Consider the following 23,112-nt stretch of genomic DNA (forward strand, 5'->3'; position numbering starts at 1 on the left):
GGCTAATTTCCCCCCTCCTTGTTTCTTCATCAAATGGACGCCAATGTCTGTCTGTCCTTGGTCTGATTAGCATTTTCTCATTAGCCCTGCACTTTTATCATTTAAATTTGTACATCAGCGCTCTTCCTCTCCAAGCGCATTGCCCTCAAACAACAAAGAGGGGAGAGGCAGCGGGGAAGTACACGCATCCGCCTTATAGGCCACCTGAAGAGAAACCTATTGCTTTGCAGGTTCTGTTCAGCCTACTGTACCTCCAGTATATTTGCACTGTAGCGAACAAAGGGAGAAATGATAAATTTAACTTGAATGACAAGACTGGAGAATTATGGTTGAACATTGTTTGGTAAAGCATAGAACCATCCCTTTTGGCCTTGTTCATCTTTTACACTAGTGGGAATACAGTAATTGGAATTCATATTCTTCTTTCTTCAATCCGCTCTGTGTACCACTTGACCATGAGTTGAAAAGGTCTGCCACTTGACCATGGTTCCGTACATCTTCAGCGACACTATGAATACACATAACACATTGAATCAGAATATTTTTAACAGTTGTTCGTGTCTGGTTTGCCAATGTTCTCAAGGATGCATCAAGATTTCAACTAAGCATTTCTCTGACACATGCTTTATAGGCTACACACAGCCAGCCACTGCCTCATCATCTGTAGTAGTATGGACTTAGATATTACACTTTTGGCACAGTCTATCATTGCCATGGGTGTCAACATTGTGCTCATATCCCAGAAGACTCCCAAAACAACTCCATGAATGATGTCAGCCTGCTCTAGAGTCTCCTCAGTGGACACACTGTTGATGGATGCCGGGGTGGAAATCGCAAATACTATAAATCAACCCAGCCAGAGACGATATACGTAGCTCTGAGAGTCACCACTGATGGGGGACTGAGGGGGACGTAATACGCCAGCTTCACACTAACGGGTGGGTAAGATGGGATAAGGTGGGGGAAATATCCCTCAATGTCTTTCCAGAATAAATATATTTTTAATTTGTGCTCTTTTATTAACCAGCAAAATCACTTCAAAATGAATAGCACATTATTAAGTCTTCTAGTGGCTCTTACTGCGTTTTATCATGAGTTTGTATCAGTGTGCAATTCATCTCAAGCCATTCTTCACACTGAATATGTTTTATATGAGGCCCCATTCATCATGGGCTGTCAGCTCTTAACTGTATCATTATTCAGTGTAGAGTTATAAATTGGAATCATTAAACAGTTTTTCATATAATCTGATGCAATAACGGCTCCTCCTTTATTGGCCTGTGAAAAGAAAATAGTAAATACAATTGTCTGTCAAGATCTTTAGAGATAGTCGTCTCTCCCGGACTGAAATGAAATTAGGCCAGCGGAGGAGACAGGATCACTGTCAGCTGATTTGTTCGACTTTCAACGAGGAGGGGGACGAGGTTGAGCGCATGAACGGCGGAGTGAAAAGGAGACTGACATGTCTGAACCTGACTAGAAATCAACGCCTTGGTGTCAATATTTTCTCATAGTGTCACATCAATCAGAGGTGTCCTTTCAACTTTTTAAGACAGTTTCTACACAGACGTTTACAATGGATACAGAAAATCTGTGAACTCAATTAGATGTCTGGTCTCTGCTTCTCTGTCAGATCTCTCTAGCTATTGATGTCAACTCACCTTAGATGAATGATTTGAAGTCAGAAGAAGTTGAAACTACTTCAGCTTCAGAAGTTGAAACTACAACAACATGGGGTTCAACATTTATGTTGTATAACCTGATGTTACTTGAATTGACTTTGAAAAATGTATTGAATCTCTTGAAAGCTGTTGATTTTGTCTTGGGAAATAAGAAAAATGATAGCCTACATAGAAGAGAAGAGAAGAGAAGAAAAGAGAAGAAGAGTAGATAATAGAACAGAACAGAACAGAAACATAACTCCTGGAGAGGGATAAAGCAGTATTAGCTACCATGTTTGTTCAGACATAAGTTTATGAACTAGCTTGCAAGCTCATGCCATCATCTCCTTGCCATTCATCCCATGCAGTGGTGATTGTCCGGCTGTACCACCCATGCTCACAATGATGGGTAAAGACTGCCACCCTCTGGTACAACATGAAACTCATGACCCCTTTTTGGTAGGGAGTTCCACACAAGTAAATTTTTTTTTACTATATTGTAAAAATGTTAGTCTTTGCTTTAATGGAAAAAAATATCTATATACAAAAAAGTATACTTTAAAGGTATATGGACACATATAGACAATTTGAAGTGTGGATGAAGGGAAAGGAACCAAGGAGAGGAAGTTTTGTAGAATATGGACAACCAATTTCTCCACTTTTTAGCCTATGCTGCCATCTACTGGTTTTTATATTATGTTGTCCCCCTGACCCTGCCTTGTTATTTTATTTTTTATTTTGCTTTAATTGATTGAATGTTTGATGATTGACATAATTGACTTTTGACAGTTGTGTTTTGTGTCAGAATGAGAGCGAGGATAGAAATGTGTACTGTCTAGCTGTACATTGTAGAGGAAAACTTGTGCTTACAGTGGCATGTTAAATGATTGCACTTATGATAAAAAAATCTTCATAGGGGTCACCCAAGTGTGGTGAAAAATGTAAGGGAAGTGAGGTAAATTATTTCTTAAGGTTTGAAGTTGTCTTATTCCAACTCTTTTGCCCTGGAGAAATATCTAGATAAATAAAAACATAGCATTGATCATTGGTTGCTTGCAGGTGAATGGATGTCACAGAGGGGAACTTCCTCCCTAGACCAGACGGTGGTGCATTTGCACCAGGTAAAGAGGTAGATATGTGACAATCAGTGGAGGCTACACACATGTTTGATACCATTCCTAATTACATTCCATTCATTACAATGAGCCCGTCCTCAAATTTCTACCTCTACCAGCCTCCCCTTTCTGATCTCAAAATGTCTGATCTCAAAATGTTGATATGCAGCAAGTAGAGATAAACGTATTTTAGTTGAGGAGAAGGAGTCAAAGTTGCAGTTGGTGATAATACACACTCTTACAATGTAGGGGTGGGACTACAGTGTGTTTCTATGCAGAATGATCTAGTCCTTATTCTTCCTTCATTTGTTGTTATAGACACAATAAAAGCTTTGTTTCACGACAATTGTAACTTTATTCCCTCATATACACATTATTCTTTGGCAAAGAAATGCCATAATATGAGCCTGTGTTATATGGAAACAAATGTTTGATGATAAAGTTCCAATATGTTCAGTCATTACTGATTCATCGAGTATCAGAATGACAAAGATGTCAGGTGTACGTGACAAAAGACATGAGCCAAAGAGATCATTCAAGTCCAAGTCTGTCTAAAAAAATTCCACTGTTTGTGTCTAGGCCTGGAATTTATTTATTTACCCCTATTGGCCCTTATTTCCACCTGCATGTTCAAGGTGTTTATATGTAAACTACCTATGGAAGGAGGGGGGTTCAGCCTAAGGCCCCTTCTAAGTTGATCTGGGGGCAAGGCTCGGTCATGCTCTCTCTCTCTACTCTCTCTCTCTACTCTCTCTCTCTCTCTCTCTCTCTCTCTATCTCTATCTCTATCTCTGGTGTGTCAAGAGATAACTGGTGCTGGAATGTTCCGCCAAATGAAAACAAACTGTTCAGAATGGCTCCATGTCAATTTTCGTTACAGCACACCTATGTGCTCCAAGTGAGAGTAGAAGTTTATCAGGGGAAGAAACTGAAATCTTAAACCTGACATTTTATAAACATACCCTATAATACATCTTATAAATGTACCCTAAAGTATATCGATGTTGCCCTTTATCCTATCTGCTGTTTCCCTTGTCTCTCTGTTTTCGAATCACACAGAGTAAGATATGAGGACGCTGATAAGAGTTCATGAGCTTGTAAGTATGTATATGTGTATTCTGATCAGCCACTTCAGCTGTACTCTCCAGCTATCTCATAAACACCTGCTAATGACTACACTAATGGGCCTCTCCTCCCTGGTCCTCTAAAAGCTACTGTGTCTCGAAGGAACCATGGACAAATTCAGAGACCAAAGTTCTAGGGCTGTCCCCTTGGTAATGGGTGCCGTATTGTCAAAAAAGAACAGAATGTTCTGTACATATAAGACTATGGCAGCCTATCAGTTCATACTGTAAAGAACCAGTATTGACATGTATATACTATATTTCTAACAGTGCAGCAATGCTTGGTATGGTACGTCCCCAAAAAATAAACACCAAGCAATAATTGAAATGCATATGTAATGTAGGTCTACTGCTCACAATCAGGTTTAAATTAATCTCTAAATCGATGTGTGAGACGCTTTGTCGGTCAAAAGCCAAGCTCAAGTTCATCCTCACTACCCCTCCAATCAGGTGACCTTTTCCGAACGACGCGTTCCCACTCACCCGTGGCCCGCGCCTCGTTAGACGGGCTGATTCCGCAATCGTGTCATCACCTCACAACGCCTTATCGACAGCATCGCAGCTATCTAACATTCTCCCTGAGAACTTGATATGACCCAGAGTGCAGTGCAGAAGGGGGGATCTGTACATTTGCCAAGGAGCACAGACTTAAAGGAACAGTTCAAAGGGCTTTTGCCTCTCACCGCTGGTCCCACCTTCGCTGTGTAGAGCCTAGTAAAAGCCATAAGCCACTGGGTTTAATGGTGTTTCACTTCTGTAAAGTTAAACTACAGGGTAGTTTTAAGCACTGTTCATGCACAAAGCTTAAACAAAAATTCCAAAGCAGCGTTTTGAGCGGTTTTACACATTTCCACAACGTTTAATTTTCAAAGACAATTTTTGTTTTATTTTTCTTCGAGACATCTTTAAAAAATGATATGCCCCTTTTGCTATGTGTGAGTAGAAAAAAAAAGAAACTATTAAATCCAGCCAATCAAATCTGTCTTTGAGGACTTGCTTGTGCTTGCCTTGGCTCAAGTTCAGAAAGAGAAGAAGAGGGGGGAGAAACGGCTACTGATAGGATGAATCATCTGAAGACAAGGAGACAGTGACAAATCCATTTCTAGCTTTAACTCAAACATTTTAACTCTAGAATGCTAATAATGTCACGCTTGGTTGAGGCTAACGGCCTCTAAAGACTGTGTATCACTTTCAACCTGTTCTTCTAGTTCTGAAGAGCGAAACCATGGAGAAAAACAACAGATGCCACTTAGACCCACTTCTTACACCTCATGCACTAAAGATCAATTTTTTTATCAGATTATATTTTCCATCTCAGGAGTGGGGCATTTCCTCTCCTACTTCTATATTATGTGACTTTCATGGCTCTTTTCTATCACACCATCAAGCAGTAGCTGGTGTGTTTACAATGTATGCAATACGTCAAGATGAGGAAAGGCCTAACAATAGCTTCCTGTCCCGACTTCCCCGGTCACCACACAGGGCAGCGAAGCCGTTATTTGTTTCGATTTTTAATTAAGGCCCATTATCACTTTGATCTTTGGTCATAAACTCTATGTTTTGGAAGGCTGTTGGGAGAGTTGCTGGATTCTGCACGCAGCAGGGTAGGCCTGGTCTCAGCTTGGCTCTGAGGTTGTGGGCCTGCGTCCATGGGGAATTGGTGGGCTATTTGGGTCTGGCATCCATTCAAGCCTCATTGGCGTGGCTCCTCAAATGTTCCCCTCTAAAACCAAGCATTTGTGTTATTCTTGTTTAAGCTAGGCCGCTGAAAGAGCCCAGCTTAACCTGGCTCTTCCTATTTTCAGGCAGATTGATCAATTCCATACTGCCAATTTCACAAAGCGATGTAGACCTCAAGTCTTTTTCTTCAGGCGAGGCTATCTTTTCTCAAGTGGTCGGATTTCACGTCATGGATCCAAAATACACCCCTCTGAAAATTTTACAAAAGAGGCCATCTTTATAATCATAATAATAATACTAAGAAGAAGGAGAAGAAGAAGAAGAAGAAGAAGAAGAAGAAGAAGAAGAAGAAGAAAATCATAATAACAAAAAGGGATTACTTCAGTTTTCAGCCCACAAGCCACTCTAAGCATCTAGCCTTGCGTGATCACCCTGTGCTCTACATCATAAGCATCTAGCCTTGTGTGATGACCCTGTGTTCTACATCATTCATGAGTCCAATGATGTTCCAGTGAGTGAAAGGAGCTCTGGAACAATGTCCTACATCCATTGCCAAGGAATGATTTAAACCTACCCCCATTTGGTCCTGGGATTTTTGCCTCAGTCTCTCCATTTGAAGTGGTAATTGTCTCTCCCTCTTGGTTAGAAGGTCTGGGACAGGTCCCTCTTCAGGGAGAGACACATGGACATGAAGTTCTCTGTGGATGTTTTTGAGATGTGGCAGCAGGTTATGCTCCACAGCATATGGGGACACTTTGAATCCTTCATGAAAGCCTCTCCTTTGAGATAATTACAGTATGATTCAGAGACGGGGTGCTTTGATTTAGCAACAAGATTGTTGACATCAAGTTTCCAATTCTTCACATTTTCCATTGGAAGTGCTCCCTTGATAGCGAAGTAAAGGTATTTGCTATATACCTGACTGGCATGAAATGGCACTTAATTGATCACTCTAAACAAACAGTCTTTGGTTGTAATGAGCTAATGATAGGGTAGTATTAGTTAGGTGCTGGCAAGATAATTCCCAGTGTTGCAAATTTAAACTGAAGGTGTGAACCTCCAATTATACCGGATGACGATAATCTCTCCTTGACTTTTCATAACACTAATAGCTTTCTCAAGTACTTGTATGAAACCTTTGACCAAACCTGTAATTACACCCACCACTATAAAGACACTGACTTCATGAGGGAAACGATGGTTACCTCAACATTGCAAATTGACATTAGGCAATCTCTGACGTTCTTGTTTTCTATTCAGAAGTGGTTAAGACTAAAGCTTCATGTCTGAGGCCTCCCTGCTCCTAATCCACCACAAATTCCCCTCAAATGAAGATGAATGAAGTAATAGAAACAAGAAACAGTGCCATCATAAACAGTTAATTAGTGCCAGTGGCTCATTGTCTCATCTATCAGGATGGCATGGCAAACTAAACTGGCACAAAACGTGATCACTCTTCTGTGATTATATTCCCCAGTTACTAAAAAGAGCATATGGAACAAACACCCGCATCCCCTGTAAGAGGGACTCAACATAGGATGGATACAGATTCATGTTATTCATTTATTGTTTCCAGTTTTTTCTCACCTTGTCTCTCGTTTCAGAAGATGCATCTACTGTGCTCAGCTGGGTTATTTCATGTCAGGGTGTCCAGTAAGACAAGGCTCATCAGTGAGGAAGTGGGCACTGGTGAGCCAAACTGTTTTTTCTGCTAACCCCTCTCGTTGTTTCACTCCTGAGACTTGGCCTTGATGTTGTTCCCCTGCCCAAGCCATTGGAGGCCAACACTCTAGATGGTCGCCTACTGTGCAGAGTCAGTCACCATACTCAACCGATTCAATTAATAATCGCCAATAACCACACTGAGTTTCTGAGCTTCCATCTTTTCAACTTTCCTTTACAGCCTCTTATCCTGGGTTATCCCTAGCTCTCCAAACATAACCCTCACATAAACTGGTCCACTGGGGAGGTTACGGGTTGGGGCAAGGGATGTTCACTCTCCTCACCTCTGGTCTCTGTACCTCCTGCACCTCCGGAGTCTCCAGCGCCTACTAGGTCTCCTATCTCGTCACCCTCCCTGGTTTCAGCGGATTCCGACTTCCCGGATCTTTCTAGTATTCCCTCCTGTTACCTCGATCTCAAGGAGGTATTCAATAAGACCGGTGCTTCCTCTCTACCCCCTCATCGGTCCTACGACTGCACTATAGACTTGCTCCCAGGTACTTCTCCTCCCAGAGGGCATCTCTATTCCTTGTCGGCCCCTGAGAGGGAGTCTATGAAGGAGTACATTGACTCTTCCCTTGCTGCCGGTATCATTTACCCATCCTCTCCTCTTGATGGGGCTGGCTTCTTCTTCGTTGACAAGAAAGATAAGATGTTTCGTCCCTGCATTGACTACCGAGGCCCGAACGACGTTACCATTAAGAACAGGTATCCCCTCCCTCTTATCTCAACAGCATTTGAACTGTTACAAGGGGCTAAGATCATTACCAACAACACTCCTAGTGGTCACTATGAATACCTTGTAATGCTGTTTGGATTCACCAATGCCCCAGCTGTGTTCCAGGCTCTGGTAAATGATGTTCTTCGAGACGTGCTTCATCAGTTTATCATCTATCTGGATGATATCCTCATCTTCTCCCCCGATGAGGAAAACCCATGTCCAGCATGTCCACCAAGTTCTCCAGCGCCTCCTCAAGAACCAACTCTTCATGAAAGCGGAGGTGTGAGTTCCATGCCTCCACTGTTGCTTTCCTGGGTTTCATCATCTCGGACGACAACATTCAAATGGACCCTGCCAAGGTCAGTGCTGTTGCTGAGTGACCTACACCTACCAGTCTCAAGCTAGTGCAGCGTTTTTGGGGTTTTGCAAATTTTTACAGACGGTTCATCAGAAACTTTAGCACTGTTGCCACTCTGCTGCATGCCCTCACCTCTTCTGGTGTCAGATTCCAGTGTTCTCCCCAGGTGGACCAGGTTTCTGGAGGCTGAGGGAGAGCTTCACCTCGGCACCCATCCTCACTCTCCCGGATCACTGTCAACGGTTCGTTGTGGAGGTGGATGTGGACGTGGGTATTGGGGCTGTCCTCTCCCAGCAGTCTCATGAGGACAAAAAGCTCCATCCCTGCACTTTCCTCTCTCGGAAACTCTCTCCTGCCAAGAGAAATTATGAAATAGGGAGCTGTTGGCCATCAAGGCGACTCTGGAGGAGTGGTGCCACTGGTTAGAGGGGGCGGAGCACCCTTTCCTGGTTTGGACCGACCACAAGAATCTGGAGTACATCCGGACTACTCAACTCCAGGCAGGCCAGTTGGGCTCTGTTCTTTAACAGATTTAATTTTTCCTTGTCATACCAGCCTGGTTCCAAGAACGTTAAGCCCGATGCTCTGTCTCGCCTGTTTGACCCTGACTCAGCCCCAAGGTCTCCCACTAACATCCTGTCCTCCTGTGTGGTGGGCGCTCTTACATGGGGTACTGAGGAAGAGGTCAGACAGGCGAGTGTTAATACCCAAGTACCGGATGGCTGTCCCCTGAACCGGTTGTTTGTTCCTGTCTCCCATCGCTCACAGGTCATCCATTGGGGGCACACCTCCCTTCTCTCCTGTCACCCTGGTATACAGTGGACTCTCTTCGTGGTTCTGGTGGCCGTCCATGGAGAGAGTGGTTGGAGAGTATGTGGCTGCCTGTCCTGTGTGCGCCCGGAACAAGGTCTTACATGCCATCAGGTCACACACATTCAAATGGTGGCCATTCAGAACATTTAAAATACAGTGCCCTGCCTAAGTAATGGGACAGTGAAGCATTTTTTCTTCTTTTGGCTCTACACAATGGGACAGGGAAGCATTCTTTTCTTCTTTTGGCTCTACACTCTACACTTTTGGCTCTACAAATCAAACAATTACTATGAGGTTAAAATAGGGATTATCAGCTTTTATGGAACGGTATTTATGGTCATATTGGTGAAATTACACCACTGTTTCAGGGTACCTAAAAGTGATGGGACAGATTTATCAAATGTCCAAATTAAGTACTCATGTTTAATATTTGGTCGACAATCTTTGCGTGCAATAACTGCCTGAAGTCTGTGACCCAATGACCCCTACCATATGCTGGGTGTCTTCTCTGGTGATGCTCTGCCAGGCCTGTACAGCAGCCATCTTCAGTTGTTGTTTGTTTTGATTTGGCTAAAATCTTATCCTCAGGAAATGAAATGCATTTTAAATGTAATTTAAATCTGAAGATTAACTTGGCCAGTCAAGGACTTTATACTTTTTGGCCCTGAAAAACTCCCTAGATGCTATTGCAGTATGTCTGGGGTCATTGTCTTACTGTATAATGAAGCGCCATCCAATGCATTTGGAGACATTTGCTTGTACTTGAGCAGACGTTGAGCAAGATGTTTCTGTACACTTCAGAATACCTTCTCCTGCTGCCTTCAGTAGTTATATCATCAATGAAGTCAGGATAGCCAGCTCAAGTGGCAGCTATACATGCCTTAACATTAACATCCCTTCACAATGTTTCACAGATGAGGTGGTATGCTGTAAATCTTGGGCACATACTTTTTTCTCCACACTTTCCACTTGCAATCACTCTGGTACATGATAATATTAATGTACCTTATCTGTCCACAAGACATTTTTCAGACCTCTGCAGGCTTTTTAGGTACTTTTTAGCAAACTGTAAGTGACCATCCTTTTTGAGGATAACTAGCGGTTTGCATCTTGCAGTGAAGCATCTGTAGTTCGGTTGGTGACGTATTCTGCAGAGGGTAGTCTCTGACACATTCACGCCTACCTCCTGGAGAGTGTTCCTGATCTGTGGGACAGTTGTTTTGGGATTTTTCTTCATTATGGTAAGCATTCTTCGGTCAACCACCAGTCTGCCCATTTGTGATTGCTGAGGTCACCAGTGCTTTTTTTTCTTTTTAATTATGTTCCAAACTGTTGATTTTGGCAAACCTAAGGCTTTGGCAATGTTACAGATTTTTCAGATTTTTCAGCCTAATAATGGCTTCATTGACTTTAATTGAAACCGCTTTGGTCCTCATGTTGACAGACACCAACAGCAAACTCCAAAGGCAAGCCCAAAGCCTAGAATCAATACTAGATATTAACAGTTCTCTTATGCCTGCACAAATGATGTGACAGAACACACCTGATTTACCATAGACACCTGTCAAGCTAATTGTCCCATTACTTTCGGGTACCCTGAAATAGGGGGACGAATTTCTAAATGGTGAAACCAATATGTACACAAATACCATCAAATAAAAGCTGAGAATCTCTACTTTAACATCACAATAATTGTTTGATTCCCACTGTCTTATTACTTACACACTGTATATGGGATTATATGTCCAAAGAAAATATCACAAAGTGATTAACTGTAAATATACAGTAAGACATAAGGGGGAGTCTCCGGTAGTCTTTGTTTGGAACAGGTGTGCAAATCCAGAGCCCTTACTCTGGTCACAAAGGTTGTCATGTGCTCTCAGGTCAACCTCAGCTCACCTTCCCTCCTGTTCAGTCATATCAGTTTCCATCCCGCAGAGTCCATTTATTGTATATGCAACCAACAAATATGGGTCTTGGCAGTTAGTTTTAGTGGTGCTTTCTATATCCTAACATTTTTCCCATATACATGTAGGCTATTTCATGGAGTGAAATACAGTATATGTTTTGCATTTCAACATCAATTTGAAGTTAAAGACAAATGAACAACTAACATAAATCCAAAAGGTTCTTACAAAGTAGAGTGTCTACAGGATTTCCTAAACACATATGCAAGAAAGTATACAGTATTGTACTCAAAGCGATGGATCTTCATTGTTATATTGATTGATAGTGATTCATATTGCAGTCACTAAATTATCAGAAAATGTCATACTATCAGGAAAGGGAAGCCTCAGTTAAACTAGCGAGCCTCTCTCTGCTGATGGAATGAATAGATTGTGTGTGGCTGTATTCTAATAAAAAAAAGGTTCTGGTGCAGGGGGATTCAGTTAAAACCATGGATCTATACAGTACAGTACAGTGTGTGTGTGTGTGTGTGTGTGTGTGTGTGTGTGTGTGTGTGTGTGTGTGTGTGTGTGTGTGTGTGTGTGTGTGTGTGTGTGTGTGCGTGTGTGTGTGCGTGTGTGCGTGTGTGCATGTGTCTGCTTGAGTGGGGGCAGGCAGGGGAATTTGGGGAAGATGGGGGGCTTTTTCTGGGCCAGCAAGTCCAGGCTTGGTTGCAGTCCTGTCTGTCCATACTCTATGCAAACATGTCAGACTTTTCACCACCATTATGAGAGAGCTCAGGTCCCCCATTCCAATTTAGAAGGTTAGAATGAGGTCTCTGCCCTGAACTTCAAAATGCTATACCACTATGAATATTCTTTAAGATCAACTTTGAAACATCTTATCAAAACAGCAAACCTTTATAATGCACAATCAAATTATTGAAATCCAACTAGAGATGAGAGGAAGCTCTTGAGATATTTATAATGAATTTGCTGATATATAAAAGACAAATCTGTATAACTTTGAGTAGGGAAGTAAATGTGAGCCAAATATAATTCTGTTGCTTCTGGACTGACGGTGCTTAACGTGGATTTGAATGCTCACTTAGGTTGGGTTTCTGAACATATTTCAGGTTAAACCTGTTGATTCTGCATTTATGTGACACTACGCTTCATGGACGAGAGATGTCTGGTTGATTAATACACGTGTGTCTGGACAAACAGGTCTCTATATTTAGACACCGGACTTAACTTATGCAGCTTTCAACAGATCAGCGGAATGACAGACGACTACCAGCAGGAATACATATGCATTTCAGGAAGTCAGCGGCTCTCTTATGAGAAACGTGAAAGCGAGGCTCTGGCTGGAATACACTGAGAACACCCAAAACAAACCCACTTCCAGGCCCAACTGGCGTCCACACAAGGGTAGAAATAAGGGAACGTATTTATGAGCACCTGGCATCGGTTCACTGAGGTCCACACAGATACAACTAGCTGGATGCTTGTGCCCAGCCTCCCGATCAGGCTACACTTCACATCCAGAATCAGCAGCTGCAGCCTGCATGGACTGTGGGTTCACCTGACCTGACACACAGCCAGTATCTTGGGTGGTATATCTATGGATCACTCTCTCCAGCGCTCAGGTCACACTTGTGTCTAATTAACAGATAGAGAGTACACAAGGGCTTTTTTTTTTATTTACTGTCACAGTAAAACTAATGAAAAAATATTTTATGACATTTTATAAAAATCCAAAAAGTAATATTGAATGCTGTAGCTTTTTTCTTGGGACCTCGGTTGTAATGGCAAAATTCTAAAGAAAGAATGCAGGACTTTATATTATGTAATATACACAACATGAATGTTGGGATGTAATTATCAATGTTATATGAAGAATGTATTGTACTGTAAAAACAAAGATTTTTTAAACTCAAAGATGCTGAACCACATTTAGTTTTCCCTTTTATAATATTTCAAATAATCAACAATATTTCAAGTTCAAGCTGTTCCAGACGAAGGTCAACTTATGGAAGAAAAGCGGTTTGTTACTTTTTTACTCCCTATACTAACGAATCCAAGATGGCTGCCAAGCATACTGTATCTCTCTCTCTCTCTCTCTCTCTCTCTCACATACACACACATGCACACACACACACACACACACACACACACACACACACACACACACACACACACACACACACAGACACACACACACACACACACACACACACACACACACACACACACACACACACACACACACACACACACACTGTTAAGACACTGCTGTTGTGACATCAATGCTCACTCTGTCTTTGGGATTCCAATGTCAGGACTGCACTATTATGCTGGTAACACTGACAGATATCGGGCTTGGCTTTCGTAGGAAGACACACGGTTCTCATAAGACCATTAATCTTAAAAGGAGCAACTGTCAGAAAACATACACTACCCCTATCCCTGACATAGAAAAGGTCTGTCCAAGGCCTTGATTTCTGGTTTGGCGGAAAACGATATCACACTGCCTCCCAATAGCAGGCCTTGAATGTCCCAGTGCAAGTTTTTCCACATTGGCCCTGGCATTCTTATGCGTACAAGGACAGTACACATAGCTCATGGTAACCTCATTGCTTAGCTTGTTCCTCAAGCTCAGTTTATTACTTCAAGCTTATTTGTCAGTTTATGGGTGAAATTATACACTCACCCAACACTTTATTAGGAACACCTGTACACCTTCTCATGGTGGAGGTGGTGTAATGGTGTGGGCAATGTTTTCTTAGCACACTTTGGGCCTGTTAATACCAATCAATCATTGCTTGAATGCCACAGCCTATTTGAGTATTGTTGCTGACCATGTGCATCCCTTCATGGCCACAATTTACCCATCTTCTAATGGCTACTTCCAGCATGATAATGTATCATGTCACAAAGCAAAAGTCATCTCAAACTGGTTTCATGAACAGTTCTTCAGTGGCCTTCCCAGTCAATAGAATCCAATAGAACACCTTTGGGACGTGGTAGAACGGGAGATTCACAACTTGAAAGTGCACCTGAAAAATCTGCAGGAATTGTGCGATGCAATCATGTCATCATGGACCAGAATCTCAAAGGAATGTTTCCAACATCTTGTGGAATCAATGCCACGAAGAATTGAGGCTGTTCTGAGAGCAAAGGGAGGCCCTACCCAGTATTAGTATAGTGTTCCTAATAAAGTGTTCAGTGAGTATATACTCGATGCATTATATGAAAAATCTACGACATCTCTGTAGGAATTCAGGGTTATTCCACATCTTAGGATGAGATTCATGCAGGGCAAACATTAGTCAGTAGCATTGTTTGGAGTGTAGAGTTCCAAAAGTAATTGAGGTTCCTCCGGTTAATTAATAACAGATTGAGTGAACAGCACTCAACCCGAGCTGTGCCACACTGCCAACGACCAACAATGGAATTACAACAACATCACAGCTCCGCTCATACAACAGAACAGCCCTGACAAGAAATGATGTTTGAGCATCTCCAGCAGGCCGCTGAACTACCATTGTCAAACAAAAAGTGGATAAACGCTAGTCACCATAAAAATAAGGTGTGTTTCCTAGCCTGTAACCTCCACTACATCCCTGCTGCTAAATATAGGATGCGGTAACTGATGTGGACCTATATGAGATATCATGGACCAAAGGTACCTCCCAGAGATAAAGAGGGTGCTTTGGATTTAGCCAAGACACCAAATAACTGAAATGCTCTGAGCTGATGAACATAATCTAAGAGAGAAGCTGTGCATATGACCTTTAAAACACCACACAGATTTCATCAATGTGTCACTTTTTTTATTATAAGACTTAGAATACAGAATAGAAGGTGCAGTCCAATCACATTACATAAGAAAGTACAAAAACAACATCAACACAACCATGATGACTTCATTTCACATTTTGAATGGATTAAGATCACATACGGTACAAGTTCACAAATGGAATGGAAATAGAATGTAAGCTTGGCATTCATCACATTGGGTTTTGCTCTTTGCTCTGGTCCCCTCTGACTTATCCAGCACAGGCTTGTGCTTTTATAGATGTGCTAACCAGGTCCATTCGGTCCACACAAACCGATCTATCAAAGAGAAAAATACAATTAGGGCAACATCGCCTGTCTAATTCCCTCCATTGACGTGATTACCATGGTATTCTCTTGCGATATCTAACTGCAAACCTCAACCGTTGTGATGGTCCTGTTCATATCGATTCAAATCTGTTTGATTTCTCAAACAAATGTGTCTTTTAATGGTTATTGCATTCAAGGTGAGAGGATATCCATCTTATAAAGGTCTTATCGCAAATTAAATACATGCAAGATATGGATATCAAGAGATGGTACTCTGCATCTTTATCTTGATTGTGCGCCACAGTTAGATGTGACACATGTGTGTGCCTGTCAATGATCTTTTGAGATAATATTACGATATGGATGATGCAATCACTCTATCATGTTATCAAATTCAATTTGCAGTCACTGGGTGCCTTGTTTTTATCTTTACAGATGACATTCACTCCAGATCCGCCTCATCTTAACATGCCATGGCCTCAGCTATTAAAGCAATGACTGCAATGTGAGATTTATATATCTGTGAGGAATTGAAATAGCCAGTTTACGATTGTGTCTATTGAGGTTTTAGGTATGCCTTATGGGATGGGTGCATGACACACACTCATGCACACTCACACACACACACACACACACACACACACACACACACACACACACACACACTCTCATACACACTATGATGTGCCTCCAAGAAAAAGAGGAATTGTATAGTCTAATGTGGGGCAGGGTGTGTGTGTGTGTGTGTGTGTGCGTGCGTGCGTGTGGGGGGGGATTGTTTGGAAGAAATCTCTCCTCCACACACATCATGTGTGGCTCATAGAGTGTTTGTCATTGAAACGCAATGTATTACAAACACCCCCAGTGACTTAGGGCAAGATGTCTAAAATACACAAGAGATCAAACTGAGAATGCTTACAATCAACCCTGTCCTTATTTTCTGACGACATGTTTTTGGATCACAGCAGTAGAAAGAAAAAAGTGCCTCTTTTATATTTTCCGTAATATGTTTCCACTTTAAATGAAGGCCAGACCCATCCCCAACATTCGGCAAAGTTGTCATGGATATCAAGGACAGCCAACACTATAAAATCTAAACAAACTGATACCAGCCATTTTCAACAGCATAAAGGGTATCCTTGTTGAGCAGACTTTTTTGCTGAGCTGTGCTTGTGAATTGAGTAACCCTTGTGTGTTGTTTGCTGCATTGCCCTTGAACTATGCCTAACAACTATTGTGTTAGCACGTAGTGTTCATGGATCATCTTTAGCTCAGAGAACTAAACCATAGAATAGATGGTTTTAAAAAAAAAAAAAATATGTCAAGTTTTTAGATGTTGATAGACTACGTTTGAACACCAAAACGTATCCAACTTAGACATTTTTTTGAAATGTAACACAAATTCATGATAAAGGGAAGGAGCAAGCAAGACACATCACTACACACTCTTATAATCTATCTACACACACACACACACACACACACACACACACACACACACACACACACACACACACACACACACACACACTCACAATGGAGCAATGGGGGTGGCAGGTAGGAAAACAGAGATACAGCAGTTGTCTCTGAATATTGTATGGTACTGTAATTGTAAAAATATCCAGTACTCACCATAATAGACTCGGCCAACATTGTCCAGTAAATCAAATACAACATGAAATGCAACCATTTTAGTGCACATCCATTTTCGTTTTACACTCCACAGTGCAGATAATACACATATACCAGATGATATGAAAATGAGTTAACTTGAAAATGCAGCTGTGGCCCATCGTGTGTGTGTGTGTGTGGGGGGGGGGGGGGGGGGGGACAGGCGAAACTCAAAATCCTGTTTAAAAATGATGCTGCTGAGATGGAGGACTACAAATAGGACTCTCTTTGCCAGAGTGAGTTTTGGATTACTGTGAATATAGCCTGGGAATCTAAAGTGATGCATATCCTTACATGGCTAGACAAGGCTCCCACCCCGTGTAACAATTTGACTCCTCAACACACGAGACGTGTTTTGTAAAGGTCACAAGCAATTACCCAGCCTGGTAAAAGCTGGCATGTCTCACAGGGCACTGACTGCACACTCTCATTAGGCGTGTTCTGCAACCCAGAGTGGCTCTCAGGCCATAAAAGCACTGTGCACGCTGCCTTCCAAACTCCTCTAATAGGCCTGCCCCAGCGCTAGGCTAGCACAGGGGAAACTACACAGCAGCTCTGGGTGAGATATGAAGGGCGAGGGCGATGCAGGTTGAGAGGATGAGGGCCTACTGTGTGCTTATCTGCTCTGAAGCTGACAGGACCTCCTGAAACGGAGGGTCTTTTCTTCATTTTATAGATAGCTGGATTATTATTATTGTTTTCAGACAGAATAGGTCTAACACAAAAATAAGCAATATGTGAAGTGAAGTTGAATATGATGACATAATTATTGTCTTTATATGAAGATGGTTATAAGCCATGGATGTACGCTCATTGCGTTCTGTCCCATTTTTCGCGCGCACTGTGAATTTGTGTAATTCAAAGGAAAACAAATCTCTTGAAATTCATATGAATGAAAATAGCGATGAATTGACATTGGCATCTGTTATGCATCAGCTCAGGAGGAGAAACAGCAATAGAGAAAAGGGGGGGGGGGGTCAACAAGCACAGGTAGGCCTAGTGGAGGAGAGTATTCAGGCATTGGCACACTAGACCCTTTAGCTCTCTCCTATAGTTCAGATCTATGGACTTATTGAAATGAGGTGAATTGTCACACACACTACACTTGGTTTTATACTCTTTGCCCCATGTTGATCTTAGTGTAATAAATGCACAATCTGGACCCTGTCTAATAATTTCCATACTGAGCTATGAGATCACAAAGCTCACAAACACTAAATCAAAACCGGAGGCACAACGGGTCTTCAATAAAACACCATGGCCTATCCATTTGAAAAAAGCTAATTGAAACCATAGAAAATATATCATATGCATCTGCTTTTTCAACGTTTTGAGAGCAAATGCAAGTTTCTAAAAAGCGGTGAGTGTAGGCTGACAATAGCCGGTGAGTGTTACTGTGAGTGAGTGCTACTTTGACGCATAATCCCAATATCATCGTAGCCTAATATTTGTTTAAATTCTCATATCCTGAAATCCTTCCCTTATTCGTTGCCCTTTAGAACCCACTATAGAAACTCATTTAGACGACGACTGGCACTTTTGTGTCGTCTATCTGGACTGAAAAAAATCACGATGCCTAAAGTCCGTCACGAAACAAGATTAAGATCACGCACTCTTAGAGAGGAATCCTCTAATGACACTTGAGACCAAGATCAATATTGACCGATTGGGGTCACTGCACCTGCAAACTTCAACGGTGTTCAAATAAGTTAAAACAACTGACTTGGCTGAGACAAATACGAGGGATATAATGCACCTACGCTCATGCCCCTGAAAAAACAACATATACAATGGCGAAACATTTAAAACCAATTTATAACTTTCAGGGCACACATTTGCCAAATGTGTATGACAGTTAAGGAAAGAAATATAATCAATACATGTAAAATGAAGGCTATATAAATCGTTCAAATAGGGAAATAATGCATTTCAAAACGAAACGGAGGCCTAATCGAAAATGTAATATAGCCTACAATAAAAGTAACGAGCTACACTAATTTAGGGCTATTCTGCGATTATAATTTTAGCTGGGCCTATCTATCATTCTAAAGATAAGCTAATCAAAATGTATTAGATCGATTGCATATCGGCAAACGTTACGCCATATTCACAACATATTCACAAACGTTATGCTATAAACACAAATATTATAACGAAACAAAAACATTGCCAGAATATGCAGCAACACCATATTACACTGCTATTGGCATATGAACTGTCTATTTGGCTTATAATGTAATAGGCCTACGGTATGTGATAACATCACCAGAATAGGCCTAGGTTTTGATCGCACGGTCTACAAATTCACGATCAGAAAAAAAAACTTCACGCCCCTCAAATATGGGACCATGGCTATCTTCCCATTTTTTTGGCTTAAAGTTTCACCGACAGTTCTCTCTCAAAGAGACCGAGGTGAGAGTAGGTCTAATGATGTGTAGGCTGACACATTAACCGCACGAAGAGGCTCCGCAGCCAAGGTAACTCTTGCAGGGATCATTTCATGATATTGGAATAATGCCAGTCTTTAATTACTATTGATAACTATTGGAGCATGTGTGGATGTATGCAAACTCTCTCACACACACACACACACACACACACACACACACACACACACACACACACACACAAACACACGCACACGCGCACACACACACACACACACACACACACACACACACACACACACACACACACATAATTTGCCATCAATCAGTAAATTAATTAATATCTTTGTTTTTATAGGGTCTCTGATTTGCATAGGAATCACTTACACACTGTGTGGATTAGGACGTCACTACCAACTCAGAAAATGTCATAATTTTGTCTTGATCCTGACAAAGAGAAACTGTAATTCATTTTTTGCAATTCATTGTTGCAAACACAATTATGAATAATTTTCCATTAAGGGATTATTTTTGGCGACTTGGTTATTGACCAATTTTCTAGAGTGACTGAGATGATGCTGTCCCATCAACTTTGCTTTTTCCTCTCCACCATTCAACTTTGTAGATTTTTGTATGTCTCCCCAGGCATTCCTGAGCAGTTTTGTTCCTCTCCATTTGCTCAGTTTATAATGACAACCTGATCCACACAGTGTGTAAATGATTCCTATGCAAATCAGAGAGGGTCTGAATACTTATGTCCATGAGGTATTTCTGTATTTCTATTTCAATAAATGTACTGAAATTTCTAAAAACCTGTTTTCACTTTGTCATTCTGGGATATTGTCTGTGGATTGATGGCAAATTCTTTTAATGTAATCCATTTTAAATTGAGTCTATAACACAACAAAATGTGGAAAAAGTGAAGGGGTCTGAATACTTTCCGAAGGCACTGTATGTTAGGACCTCTGGATGGATGGATACAAACTGAGCATATTTGTCAAGCGTCAGAACCTAAATTTAACATCATGCAATGCTCACAGCGTTTCACAACGGGCATTTGGTGAACCACACCAACTTGTTTGGTTTTTGTTTGGTTTTGTCACGTGACTTTTGCAGAGCCACACTTCAATACAACTACCCACTTTACCAGCAGGTGGTCTTATCAAAACGATCATGAAAAAGGAGCACAAATGCATGCAATATGGTTTACATAGACTGCAGTTGATTGTGGGGTCACTATTTAAACAATATCATATGATTAGTAGAGTTGTATGGACATTATAACATTAACAAACCTAAATTACAGAATGATTCACCTACAGTATGGCCTATATGCTGGATCATTAGGCGAGACGTGCGGCTACTGCCTGTCAAGAAACCTCACCTTTCAAGATCAATTATTTTGATATTTTGTATAGAAAACAAACATTGTGATATGGCTATTCTTGGATATTATATAGTCTTTGCACATCTTAGCTATTACTAATAATTCTGCAAAACTGGCTTTACGAAGTTATGTATAAATATCAGTTAAAACATTTGCATTCGACCAAATCAAAGGATAGGCCTACTGATATTGATAAATAGAAATAGGATTTAGGTATAGCTTTCTCTAAAGTGGTTATAGCCTATAGGCCTAATTGGTCATCCCCTTGACACAATCTAGGCTATTAAACTAAAATGATATAAGAAATGATGATATTTCGATAATAAGATATTTAGTTTGATTTAATTACCTGGATTGCCTGTAAGGGATTTGTATCTGTATTTTGATTTGTATCTGTATTTGTATCTGTATTTGTATCTGTATTTGTCATTTTCACAGGCCTACGCCTAAATATTTCATAAAAATTACTGCTCATATACAAAAATATAAAAAATACCTAAACATTATGTTTTATATTTAAGTAGGGAGAAAACCTTTAATTAATGGCTACAACCAAAACACCGTCTCCCCTTTTAAAACACAACATATTTTGACACCTAACTAGTTCATCGTGTTATTTAAAATTCCAATTGATATGAATGTAGTCTGTAGATCATCGACTAGAACAATTTAGACTCGTTGGTTACAAACTCTGCATTGTAGAGAGTATCCATGACAAGACCAGCTAAATCAGCTTGAAAGTTTACCGTTCGCCTAGGTTTTCTACTACTCCTCAAATTAAAACGGATTTGCCTCGAGTCAAAAGATAGCTTTGTTAAGATTAATTTGTAAGGTTTCATATGCGCTGATTTGCAGTATATCCCTTAGACGTTAGTCAAAAACAACAACACATGCCTATACCTGATACATCGCGATATGATTGTGTCCCCTGGTCCTCTTTTGCCTCAGTCGTGTACAGTATGTTGGAATCTGTTAAAATTAGATGGAGCTTGGATCCAGGGAACATGTAATTCCTATGCTGTCCAGATGAGGGAAACTTTGTGTTCTACCTTTCACTCCTTGGAATTCAGAGAAACAACTTCATCAAACGAGACACTATGCTTATCAAGAATAGTTGGATTTTAGATTGAAGCTCATGTTTCATCCCAAACTTAAAGCAACATCTGCTGATGATGATGAGGACCACCGTGATATCAATAACTGTAGGCATATAGCCTATATTTCATCCATCATCTTCTACTCATCTTATTTCGCCTCCATCCAAGGTTGCTGCTCTGACCCGACCTGATGTTTTCCATGTGTCTCGCACTTCAAGAACAGTTGTGAACTGGCCGGGAGAGAGGGGATAGTGACACTGCACCTTGTTACCGTTGGGGCGACTGTTAAGTTTTACAAGTGACATTTTGCGAGCTTATAAACGGTACCTTCTTAACTTCCACAGGAAACACCGAAAACATGCTGTGATAATGCTAGCCTCTGGAATTCAGTCAATACCTTATAGTCTGGGACCATGGCTATCCACAAAGGTATCGATTACATGAGCTCTATGCTATGTTTGATGCTCAGGATTGACGTGTAAAAACGTACCAGTTAGTGAGTATCTTGGTTGTAATCGAAACTTTATGTGACAATTCTGGAATTCTGAGTCCTGTATGTCCGCTCTGCTTCTCTGTGGGTCACATCATGCGCATCCTCAGCTCTCATAAGTGATAACGAACGGGGAGGGGGTACAATTACATTACAAATCGATGTATTCCACTCAAAATTAATTTAGCAAAAATGTTGAGAAATTGTCTGCATGACATGGTGTAACTAATCAACGTGAATACATACCCTATGTCAGATTGTATATTTGTTTTATTAATCAAATATAATATCATAATTAAAACGTCATGTAAAAAAATCAGATTTTCATCAGAAGAACCCCCATAATGACACGTTTATAACTTCTGAATGGACAGTCTATAACTGATCATGGCCTGCAATTGATCTCAGCTACAAATGTCTATTTCAATGATGAGATGAGTAGGCCTGCTCAAATAGTGTATCAAAGTTACCACAAACTTTGAATATGAAACATACTTAACGGTGTTAGATAAATGCAATTGATTGTAATTGGTGATACAGCCGAGATAAACAGTACATCATATGTTTGTGCCAAATGTGTACATTCTACTAGAAGTGTATATTGGATGTCCAAGCAAACCTACAAGCTCACCTCAATTGAATGGATCTCTCCCATGTTTTAATTCTCAATCCGTACCTCTTTTCTATATACCATAAGGCTGAAACGTTTCGCCTTTGTCACTTCCCCTATGTAAAATACTCAGAGAGGTTGAATTTCTCCAACCGGATGGTGCATATGTAACAGCCTATCCAGGGTAGGACGACCAATGAAATCAAACCAGAGCCTCAGCGTAACTGGTAAGATTGACGTGGAGGACGCGTCAAATTAATCCCAGCAAACTTCAACCTCC

The 23,112-nt window shown here is 41.0% G+C and overlaps 1 protein-coding gene and 1 long non-coding RNA gene across 2 annotated transcripts in view; both read right to left on the bottom strand.

Moving 5' to 3' along the window:
- Window positions 1–23,112, bottom strand: part of nkx2.2a (NK2 homeobox 2a) — a gene marked incomplete at its 3' end in the record, with an annotated part of 178,693 nt that overhangs the window by 19,573 nt on the left and 136,008 nt on the right. The gene's annotated exons all lie outside the window — the stretch shown is intronic.
- LOC310814038 lies at window positions 21,891–22,967 on the bottom strand. The gene is made up of 3 exons (XR_014554563.1): window positions 22,899–22,967; window positions 22,223–22,304; window positions 21,891–21,962 (listed from the first exon to the last, which is right to left on the bottom strand). It is a non-coding gene; the product is annotated as an uncharacterized lncRNA (long non-coding RNA).

This window comes from Argentina silus, assembly GCF_951799395.1.
Source record: "Argentina silus genome assembly, chromosome: 13".
In the NCBI taxonomy this organism is placed as follows: domain Eukaryota; kingdom Metazoa; phylum Chordata; class Actinopteri; order Argentiniformes; family Argentinidae; genus Argentina; species Argentina silus.